Consider the following 12,338-nt stretch of genomic DNA (forward strand, 5'->3'; position numbering starts at 1 on the left):
AACTGGGGGAGGAAATAGTTGCTCAGACTACAGAGGAACACAGAACTCCTGAGAGATGGGACACAAAGAGGACAACAACAAGACACATAATAATTAAAATAGCAAAGATCAAGGACAAGGACACAGTATTAAAGACAGCCATAGAGAGAAAAAAGGTCACCTACAAAGGAAAACCCATCAGGCTATCATCAGACTTCTCAACAGAAACCTTACAGGCCAGAGGAGAATGGCATGATATATTTAATGCAATGAAATAGAAGGGCCTTGAACCAAGGACACTGTATACAGCAAGATTATCATTTAAATATGAAGGAGGGATTAAACAATTCCCAGACAAGCAAAAGTTGATGGAATTTGCCTCTCACAAACCACATCTACAGGGTATCTCAGAGGGATTGCTCTAGATGGGAGCACCCCTAAAAAGAGCACAGAACAAAACACCCAACATAGGAAAAATGGAGGAGGAGGAAAAAGAAGAGCAAGAAATAATCATCAGACTGTGTACGTAACAGCTCAATAAGTGAGTTAAGTCAGACAGTAAGGTAGTAAACAAGCTAACCATGAACCTTTGGTAACCACGCACCTAAAGCCTGCAATAGCAATACGTACGTCTTTCGATAATCACCCCAAATGTAAATGGACTGAATGTACCAATCAAAAGACACAGAGTAATAGAATGCATAAAAAAGCAAGAACCATCTATATGCTGCTTACAAGAGACTCACCTCAAATCCAAAGACATGCACAGATTAAAAGTCAAGGTATGGAGAAAGATATTCCATGTAAACAACACAGAGAAAAAATAATGTGTTGCAATACTACTACCAGATAAAATAGACTTCAAAATAAAGAAAGTAACAAGAGATAAAGAAGGACATTACATAATGATAAAGGGCTCAGTCCAACAAGACGATATAACCATTATAAAAATATATTCACCCAATACAGGAGCACCAAGCATATGTGAAACAAAAACTAACAAAATTTAAGGAGGAAATAGAATGCAATGCATTCATTTTGGAAGACTTTAAAACACAACTCAATCCAAAGGACAGATCCACCAGACAGAAAATAAGTAAGGACACACAGGCACTGTACAACACACCAGAACAGATGGACCTAATAGACATCTAAAGAAATCTACAACCAAAAGCAACAGGATACACATTCTTCTCAAGTGCACATGGAACATCCTCCAGAGTAGATCATATACTAGGCCACAAAAAGAGCCTCAGTAAATTCCAAAAGATTGAAATCCTACCAACAAACTTTTCAGACCACAAAGGTATAAAACTAGAAATAAATTGTACAAAGAAAGCAAAAAGGCACACAAACACATGGAGGCTTAACAACACGCTCCTGAATAATCAATGGATCTATGACCAAATTAAAATGGAAATACAGCAATTTATGAAAACAAATGACAACAACAACACAAAGCCCCAACTTCTGTGGGATGCAACAAAAGCAGTCTTAATAGGAAAGTGTATAGCAATCCAGGAATATTTAAAGAAGGAAGAACAATCCCAAATGAATAGTCTAATGTCACGATTATCAAAATTGGAAAAAGAAGAACAAATGAGGCCTAAGGTCAGCAGAAGGAGGGACATAATAAAGATCAGAGAAGAAATAAACAAAATTGAGAAGAATAAAACAATAGAAAAAATCAATGAAACCAAGAGCTGGTTCTTCGAGAAAATAAACAAAATAGATAAGCCTCTAGCCAGACTTATTAAGAGAAAAAGAGAAAGAACACACATCAACAGAATCAGAAATGAGAAAGGAAAAATCACGACGGACCACACAGAAATACAAAGAATTATTAGAGAATACTATGAAAACCTATACGCTAACAAGCTGGAAAACCTAGGAGAAATGGACAACTTCCTAGAAAAATACAACCTTCCAAGATGACCCAGAAAGAAACAGAAAATCTAAACAGACCTGTTACCAGCAATGAAATTGAAGCGGTAATCAAAAAACTAACCAAGAACAAAACCCCCGGGCCAGATGGATTTACCTCAGAATTTGATCAGACATACAGAGAAGACATAATACCCATTCTCCTTAATGTTTTCCAAAAATAGAAAAAGAGGGAATACTCCCAAACTCATTCTATGAAGCCAACATCACCCTAATACCAAAACCAGGCAAAGACCCCACCAAAAAAGAAAACTACAGACCAATATCCCTGATGAACGTAGATGCAAAAATACTCAACAAAATATTAGCAAACCGAATTCAAAAGTACATCAAGAGGATCATACACCATGACCAAGTGGGATTCTTCCCAGGGATGCAAGGATCGTACAACATTCGAAAATCCATCAACATCATCCACCACATCAACAAAAAGAAGGACAAAAACCACATGATTATCTCCATAGATGCTGAAAAAGCATTTGGCAAAATTCAACATCTGTTCATGATAAAAACTCTCAACTAAATGGGCATAGAGGGGAAGTACCTCAACATAATAATGGCCATATATGATAAACCCACAGCTAACATCATACTGAACAGCAAGAGGCTGAAAGCTTTTCCTCTGAGATCGGGAACAAGACAGGGATGCCCACTCTCCCCGCTGTTATTCAACGTAGTACTGGAGGTCCTAGTAAAGGCAATCAGACAAAACAAAGAAATACAAGGAATCCAGATTGGTAAAGAAGTCAAACTGTCACTACTTGCAGATGACAGGATATTGTACATAAAAATCCCTAAAGACTCCACTCTAAAACTACTAGAACTGATATCAGAATTCAGCGAAGTTGCAGAATACAAAATTAACACACAGAAATCTGTAGCTTTCCTACACACTAACAATGAACTAATAGAAAGAAAAATCAGGAAAAGAATTCCATTCACAAAAGCATCAAAAAGAATAAAATACCTAGGAATAAACCTAACCAAGGAAGTGAAAGACCTATACCCTGAAAACTACAAGATACTCTTAAGAGAAATTAAAGAGGTCACTAACAAATGGAAACTCATCCCATGCTCCTGGCTGGGAAGAATCAATACGTCAAAATGGCCATACTGCCCAAAGCAATATACAGATTCGATGCAATCCCTATAAAATTACCAACAGCATTCTTTAATGAACTGTAACAAATAGTTCAAAAATTCATATGGAACCGCCAAAGACCCCGAATAGCCAAAGCAATCCTGGAAAGGAAGAATAAAGTGGCGGGGGGGTCTCGCTCCCCAACGTCAAGCTCAACTACAAAGCCACAGTAATCAAGACAATTTGGTACTGGCACAAGAACAGAGCCACAGACCAGTGGAACAGAATAGAGACTCCAAACATTGACCCAAACATATATGGCCAATTAATATATGATAAAGGAGCCATGGACATACAATAGGGAAATGACAGTCTCTTGAACAGATGGTGCTGGCAAAACTGGACAGCTACATGTAAGAGAATGAAACTGGATCACTGTTTAACCCCATACACAAAAGTAAATTCGAAATGGATCAAAGACCTGAATGTAAGTCATGAAACCATAAAACTCTTAGAAAAAAACAGGCAAAAATCTCATGGACATAAACATGAGTGACTTCTTCATGAACATATCTCCCCGGGCAAGGGAAACAAAGGCAAAAATGAACAAGTTGGACTATATCAAGCTAAAACGCTTCTGTACAGTAAAGGACACCATCAATAGAAGAAAAAGGTATCCTACAGTATGGGAGAATATATTCATAAATGACAGATCTGATAAAGGATTGACATCCAAAATATATAAAGAGCTCACACACCTCAACAAACAAAAAGCAAATAATCCAATTAAAAAATGGGCAGAGGAGCTGAATAGACAGTTCTCTAAAGAAGAAATCCAGATGGCTAACAGGCACAAGAAAAGATGCTCCACATCGCTAATCATCAGAGAAATGCAAATTAAAACCACAATGAGATATCACCTCACACTCGATCGCCATCATCGAAAAGACAAACAACAACAAATGTTGGCGAGGGTGTGGACAAAGGGGAACCTTCCTACACTGCTGGTGAGAATGTAAATTAGTTCAACCATTGTGGAAAGCAGTATGGAGGTTCCTCAAAATGCTCAAAATAGAAATGCCATTTGACCCATTAATTGCACTTCTAGGAATTTACCCTAAGAATGCAGCAGCCCAGTTTGAAAAAGACAGATGCACCCCTATGTTTATTGCTGCACTATTTACAGTAGCCAAGATATGCAAGCAACCTAAATGTCTATCAGTAAATGAATGGATAAAGATGTGGTACATATACACAATGGAATATTATTCAGCCATAAGAAAAAAAACAGATCCTACCATTTGCAACAACATGGATAGAGCTAGAGGGTATTATGCTCAGTGAAATAAGCCAGGCGGAGAAAGACAAATACCAAATGATCTCACACCTATGTGGAGTATAAGAACAAAGGAAAACTGAAGGAACAAAACAGCAGCAGAATCACAGAACCCAAGAATAGGCTTATAATTACCAAAGGGAAAGGGACTGGGGATGATGGGTGGGATTGGAGGGGCAAGGGCAGGGAAAAAGAAAGAGGGCATTACAATTAGCATGTATAGTGTGTGGGGGGCACGGGGAGTGCTGTGCAACACAGAGAAGACAAGTAGTGATTTTACAGCATCTTACTACACAGATGGACAGTGCCTGTGAAGGGGTATGTTGGGGGAACTTGGTGAAGGGGGGAGCCTAGTAAACATTATGTTCTTTCTGTAATTGTTGATTAAGGATACCAAAATTTAAAAAAACCAGACTGTTATGCAAATGCTTTGACTGTCAGACGTTTATTTCCCAGTACATAATTTTCTTTCTTCATCAGAGGAAAAGAAACGAATGAAACACTACTGAAGATATTTTAAACACATCCAAATGTTGTAGCTGAATGTCCAAAAAAATGCTTTTCAGAGCCTAATATAACCCATGCAACTGAATATACCTCCTACTCTCTCCCAAGCTGAAACATTCAACTTTGAATTTACTATACGCTCTTCCTAGGATCTGACAAGCTACTGGAAACTGTCTTCAATTAGAAATTCTCACTGATGCTTGGCCCATGTTAGATCCAAATATTCAGAATTATCTGGTAGCCATCAAACACTCATTTTGATATACACCAAACTTACTGTGAATTCAGCTTTTCTAATTTCAGTAGAAATGAAAATTAAGAAGTCAGTTGTGAAGCCTGACCATTTGCAGGTTTTCAGTTTACCCATATTAAATAGTTAGTATTACTACTAATAATTTTTAAACAATTACAAGTTTTTTGTTACCTTAATCATTATGATCAGCCACATTTTTTAATTACTTAAAATGGGGATCTATAGATACATCAGTTTTATTGGGTCCAGATAGACTTCCCATATTGAGAAAATGAAGTTAGCCAGCGAATCTGAGCTTCAGATGAAAAACAAAATTTTTTTTTTGTAGATAATTATTTTTTATTGAAGAGTAGTTGACACACAGTATTACATTAGTTTCAGGTGTACAACACAGTGATTCAACATTTACATACATGATAATTCTAGGTACCAGCTATCACCATACCAAGTTGTTACAATATTTGGCTATATTCCTTATGCTATACATTACATCCCAGTTACTTATTTATTTTACAATTGGAAGTGTGTACTTTTTTGTGTGTGTGTGAGGGCATCTCTCATATTTATTGATCAAATGGTTGTTAACAACAATAAAATTCTGTATAGGGGAGTCAATGCTCAATGCACAATCATTACTCCACCCCAAGCCTAATTTTCATCAGTCTCCAATCTTCTGAAGCATAACGAACAAGTTCTTACATGGAGAACAAATTCCTACATAGTGAATAAGTTACATGGTGAACAGTACAAGGGCAGTCATCAAAGAAACTTTCGGTTTTGCTCAAGCATTATGAACTATAAACAGTCAGTTCAAATATGAATACTCATTTGATTTTTATACTTGATTTATATGTGGATAACACATTTCTCTCTTTATTATTATTATTTTTAATAAAATGCTGAAGTGCTGGGTAGATACAAGATAAAGGTAGAAAACATAGTTTAGTGTTGTAAGAGAGCAAATGTAGATGATCAGGTGTGTGCCTGTAGACTATGTGTTAATCCAAGCTAGACAAGGGCAATAAAACATCCACGGATGCAGAAGATTTCTCTCAGAACAGGGGGGGTGAGGTTCTAAGCCTCACCTCTGTTGATCCCCAATTTCTCACCTGATGGCCCCCCTGCGACTGTGCCTGTCTTAGGTTGTTCCTCCCTTGAGGAATCTTACCCGTCTCTGGCTAACCAGTCATCTTCCAGAGTCATACAGGGAAATGTAAAGTGGTAAGTGAGAGAGAAGCCTTATTGTTTGAAAAGGTTAGCTATTTACTTCTTTGCATATTAATGCCCTGTGGCTTCTATGCCCAGCATTTGTCTTGAGGTATCTTTACCACTTGGAAGAATTATGATACTCAGTAAATTTGATATGAGGCACGAATTCTATTTAAGGGTTGTAATTAGGAAGGAAGAAGAAAAGCTATAGAAGGAGCAGGCGGAAGAAAACATGGGAAGATTGATTATTTCTTTGACATATCTTCTTGTAGAGTAACTTTAGCATGTATAGGTTTTAAACTACTAATTAAATTGCACACACACATTAACATAATAGGAGTATAGTTACATAACCAAAGCATACCTGTAATTACCAGCCATCTCCAGTGAAACCAAGAAAACCAGTTAGGCACCTTAGACATTTGTGAAAACTTATCTATGATATGGTGGATGTTGTCCAACTGAACATGAACAGTCTGAGAGAAATCAGACAAATTAAAACAACCCATTCCTGGGGACTGTTCACATCCCATATGTTCTTTTAACAGTAAATAGTCTGTAGTTGTAAGATTTTGGAGCGCTACAATTTGCACATCTCCTAATTCTTGATTGAGTTCCAACAGTATAGCTCCAGTCAAATTTGTTGTTTTACTGTATGCACAGGCCAGCTTAGATATCTCCTTCTTCATTCCCATGGCAAGTCCAGGAACTGGTGGGATGAGTGCATCTATACCTGTAACAGTGCGTGGATCTTTGTTGAGGTTTTTTGATGATCATCTTCTGGCATGAGTCTTCCAGAGAGTGCTGATGTTGGAAGTTCTTTTTCATATCGTATCTTAGTTGATTTTCGGGGTAGCCAAATTAGGCTTTGATCCTCTGTATAAACACAAACAGGCCCTTTGCCTACACTTTTACATGCCCTTTATACCCTTGTGTAGAACACATTGGAGGTCACCACACAGGAAATGCCTTTTTTTTTTGTACCATTAATCTACACTTACATGACGAATATTATGTTTACTAGTCTCTCCCCTATACCAGGTCCCCCCTATCAACCCCTTTACAGTCACTGTCCATCAGCATAGCAAAATGTTGTAGAATCACTACTTGCCTTCTCTGTGTTGTACGGCCCTCCCCTTTCTCCCACCCCCCATGTACGCTAATCTTAATAGCCCCCTTCTTCTCCCCCCCTTATCCCTCCCTACCCACCCATCCTCCCCAGTCCCTTTCCCTTTGATACCTTTTAGTCCATTCTTGAGTTCTGTGATTCTGCTGCTGTTTTGTTCCTTCTGTTTTTCCTTTGTACTTATATTCCACATTCGAGTGAAATCATTTGGTATTTCTCTTTCTCTGCTTGGCTTGTTTCACTGAGCATAATACCCTCCAGCTCCATCCATGTTGCTGCAAATGGGAAGATTTGCCATTTTCTTATGGCTGAGTAGTATTCCATTGTGTATATGTACCACATCTTCTTTATCCATTCATCTATCAATGGACATTTAGGTTGCTTCCAATACTTGGCTACTGTAAATAGTGCTGCGATAAACATAGGGGTGCATTGGTCTTTCTCAAACTTGATTGCTGCGTTCTTAGGGTAAATTCCTAGGAGTGTAATTCCTGGGTCAAATGGTAAGTCTGTTTTGAGCATTTTGATGTACCTCCATACTGCTTTCCACAATGGTTGAACTAATTTACATTCCCACCATCAGTGTAGGAGGGTTCCCCTTTCTCCACAGCCTCGCCAACATTTGTTGTTGTTTGTCTTTTGGATGGCAGCCATCCTTACTGGTGTGAGGTGGTACCTCATTGTAGCTTTAATTTGCATTTCTCTGATAATTAGCGATGTGGAGCATCTTTTCATGTGTCTGTTGGCCATCTGTATTTCTTTTTTGGAGAACTGTCTGTTCAGTTCCTCTGCCCATTTTTTAATTGGATTATTTGTTTCTTGTTTGTTGAGGCATGTGAGCTCTTTATATATTCTGGACGTCAAGCCTTTATCGGATGTGTGATTTTCAAATATATTCTCCCATACTGTAGGGTTCCTTTTTGTTCTATTGATGGTATCTTTTGCTGTACAGAAGCTTTTCAGCTTAATATAATCCCACTTGTTCATTTTTCCTGTTGTTTTCCTTGCCCGAGGAGATATGTTCACGAAGAGGTCACTCATGTTTATGTCTAAGAGGTTTTTGCCTGTTTTCTTCCAAGAGTTTAATGGTTTCATGACTTACATTCAGGTCTTTGATCCATTTTGAGTTTACTTTTGTATATGGGGTTAGACAATGGTCCAGTTTCATTCTCCTACATGTAGCTGTCCAGTTTTGCCAGCTCCATCTGTTGAAGAGACTGTCATTTCCCTATTGTATGTCCATGGCTCCTTTATCAAATATTAATTGACCATATATGTTTGGATTAATGTCTGGATTCTCTAGTCTGTTCCATTGATCTGTGGCTCTGCTCTTGTGCCAGTACCAAATTGTCTTGATTACTATGGCTTTATAGTAGAGCTTGAAGTTGGGGAGTGAGATCCCCCCTACTTTATTCTTCTTTCTCAGGATTGCTTTAGCTATTCGGGGTCTTTGATGTTTCCATATAAATTTTTGAATTATTTGTTCCTGTTCATTGAAGAATGTTGCTGGTAGTTTCATAGGGATTGCATCAAATCTGTATATTGCTTTGGGCAGGATGGCCATTTTGACGATATTAATTCTTCCTAGCCACGAGCATGGGATGAGTTTCCATCTGTTAGTGTCCCCTTTAATTTCTCTTAAGAGTGACTTGTAGTTTTCAGAGTGTAAGTCTTTCACTTCTTTGGTTAGGTTTATTCCTAGGTATTTTATTTTTTTTCATGCAATTGTGAATGGAGTTGTTTTCCTGATTTCTCTTTCTGTTGGTTCATTGTTAGTGTATAGGAAAGTCACAGATTTCTGTGTGTTGATTTTGTATCCTGCAACTTTGCTGTATTCCGATATCAGTTCTAGTAGTTTTGGGGTGGAGTCTTTAGGGTTTTTTATGTACAGTATCATGTCATCTGCAAATAGTGACAGTTTAACTTCTTCTTTACCAATCTGGATTCCTTGTATTTCTTTATTTTGTCTGATTGCCGTGGCTAGGACCTCCAGTACTATGTTAAGTAACAGTGGGGAGAGTGGGCATCCCTGTCTAGTTCCCGATCTCAGAGGAAATGCTTTCAGCTTCTCGCTGTTCAATATAATGTTGGCTGTGGGTTTATCATAGATGGCCGTTATTGTGTTGAGGTACTTGCCCTCTATGCCCATTTTGCTGAGAGTTTTTATCATGAATGGATGTTGAACTTTGTCAAATGCTTTTTCAGCATCTATGGAGATGATCATGTGGTTTTTGTCTTTCTTTTTGTTGATGTGGTGGATGATGTTGATGGATTTTCGAATGTTGTACCATCCTTGCATCCCTGGGAAGAATCCCACTTGGTCATGGTGTATGATCCTCTTGGTGTACTTTTGAATTCGGTTTGCTAATATTTTGTTGAGTATTTTTGCAACTACGTTCATCAGGGATATTGGTCTGTAGTTTTCTTTTTTGGTGGGGTGTTTGCCTGGTTTTGGTATTAGGGTGATGTTGGCTTCATAGAATGAGTTTGGGAGTATCCCCTCCTCCTCTATTTTTTGGAAAACTTTAAGGAGAATGGGTATTATGTCTTTCCTGTAGGTCTGATCAAATTCCGAGGTAAATCCATCTGGCCCGGGGATTTTGTTCTTTGGAAGTTTTTTGATTACTGCTTCAATTTTGTTGCTGGTAATTGGTCTGTTTAGATTTTCTGTTTCTTTCTGGGTCAATCTTGGAAGGTTGTATTTTTCTAGGAAGTTGTCCATTTCTCCTAGGTTTCCCAGCTTGTTAGCATATAGGTTTTCATAGTATTCTCTAATAATTCTTTGTATTTCTGTGGGGTCCGTCGTGATTTTTCCTTTCTCGTTTCTGACACTGTTGATTTGTGTGGACCCTCTTTTCCTCTTAATAAGTCTGGCTAGAGGCTTATCTATTTTGTTTATTTTCTCGAAGAACCAGCTCTTGGTTTCATTGATTTTTGCTATTGTTTTAGTCTTCTCAATTTTATTTATTTCTTCTCTGATCTTTATTATGTCCCTCCTTCTGCTGACCTTAGGCCTCATTTGTTCTTCTTTTTCCAATTTCGATAATTGTGACATTAGACCTTTCATTTGGGATTGTTCTTCCTTTTTTAAATATGCTTGGATTGCTATATACTTTCCTCTTAAGACTGCTTTTGCTGTGTCCCACAGAATTTGGGGCTTAGTGTTGTTGTCATTTGTTTCCATATATTGCTGGATCTCCATTTTGATTTGGTCATTGATCCATTGATTATTTAGGAGCATGTTGTTAAGCCTCCATGTGTTTGTGAGCCTTTTTGCTTTCTTTGTACAGTTTATTTCTAGTTTTATACCTTTGTGGTCTGAAATGTTGTATGGTATGATTTCAATCTTTTGGAATTTACTGAGGCTCTTTTTGTGGCCTAATATGTGGTCTATTCTGGAGAATGTTCCCTGTGCACTTGAGAAGAATGTGTATCCTGTTGCTTTTGGATATAGAATTCTGTAGATGTCTATTAGGTCCATCTGCTCTACTGTGTTGTTCTGTGCTTCCGTGTCCTTACTTATTTTCTGCCTGGTGGATCTCTCCTTTGGGGTGAGTGGTGTGTTGAAGTCTCCTAGAATGAATGCATTGCAGTCTATTTCCCCCTTTAGTTCTGTTAGTATTTGTTTCACATATGCTGGTGCTCCTGGGTTGGGTGCATATATATTTAAAATGGTTATATCCTCTTGTTGGACTGAGCCCTTTATCATTATGTAGTGTCCTTCTTTATCTCTTGTTACTTTCTTTGTTTTGAAGTCTATTTTGTCTGATATTAGTACTGCAACCCCTGCTTTCTTCTCGCTGTTGTTTGCCTGAAATATGTTTTTCCATCCCTTGACTTTTAGTCTGTACATGTCTTTGGGTTTGAGGTGAGTTTCTTGTAAGCAGCATATAGATGGGTCTTGCTTTTTATCCATTCTGTTACTCTGTGTCTTTTGATTGGTGCATTCAGTCCATTAACATTTAGGGTGACTATTGAAAGATATGTACTTATTGCCGTTGCAGGCTTTAAATTCGTGGTTACCAAAGGTTCAAGGTTAGCCTCTTTAGTATCTTACTGCCTAACTTAGCTCGCTTATTGAGCTGTTATATACACTGTCTGGAGATTCTTTTCTTCTCTCCCTTCTTATTCCTCCTCCTCGTTTCTACATATGTTGAGTGTTTTGTTCTGTGCTCTTTCTAGGAGTGCTCTCATCTAGAGCAGTCCCTGTAAGATGTCCTGTAGAGGTGGTTTGTGGTAAGCAAATTCCCTCAGCTTTTGTTTTTCTGGGAATTGTTTAATCCCACCATCATATTTAAATGATAGTCGTGCTGGATACAATATCCTTGGTTCAGGCCCTTCTGTTTCATTGCTTTAAATATATCATGCCATTCTCTTCTGGCCTGTAGGGTTTCTGTTGAGAACTTTGACGTTAGCCTGATGGGTTTTCCTTTATAGGTGACCTTTTTCTCTCTAGCTGCCTTTAAAACTCTTTCATTGTCCTTGATCTTTGCCATTGTAATTATTATGTGTCTTGGTGTTGTCTTCCTTGGATCCTTTCTGTTGGGGGTTCTTTGTATTTCCGTGGTCTGTTCAATTATTTCCTCCCCCAGTTTGGGGAAGTTTTCAGCAATTATTTCTTCCAAGATACTTTCCATCCCTTTTCCTCTCTCTTCTTCTTCTGGTACCCCTATAATGTGGATATTGTTCCTTTTGGATTGGTCACACAGTTCTCTTAATATTGTTTCATTACTATAGATCCTTTTGTCTCTCTCTATGTCAGCTTCTATGTGTTCCTGTTCTCTGGTTTCAATTCCTTCAATGGCCTCTTGCATCCTATCCATTCTGCTTATAAACCCTTCCAGAGTCTGTTTCTTTTCTGTAATCTCCTTTCTGGCATCTGTGATCTCCTTTCAGACTTCAT

Source organism: Manis pentadactyla, chromosome 4 (assembly GCF_030020395.1).
Source record: "Manis pentadactyla isolate mManPen7 chromosome 4, mManPen7.hap1, whole genome shotgun sequence".
Taxonomy (NCBI): domain Eukaryota; kingdom Metazoa; phylum Chordata; class Mammalia; order Pholidota; family Manidae; genus Manis; species Manis pentadactyla.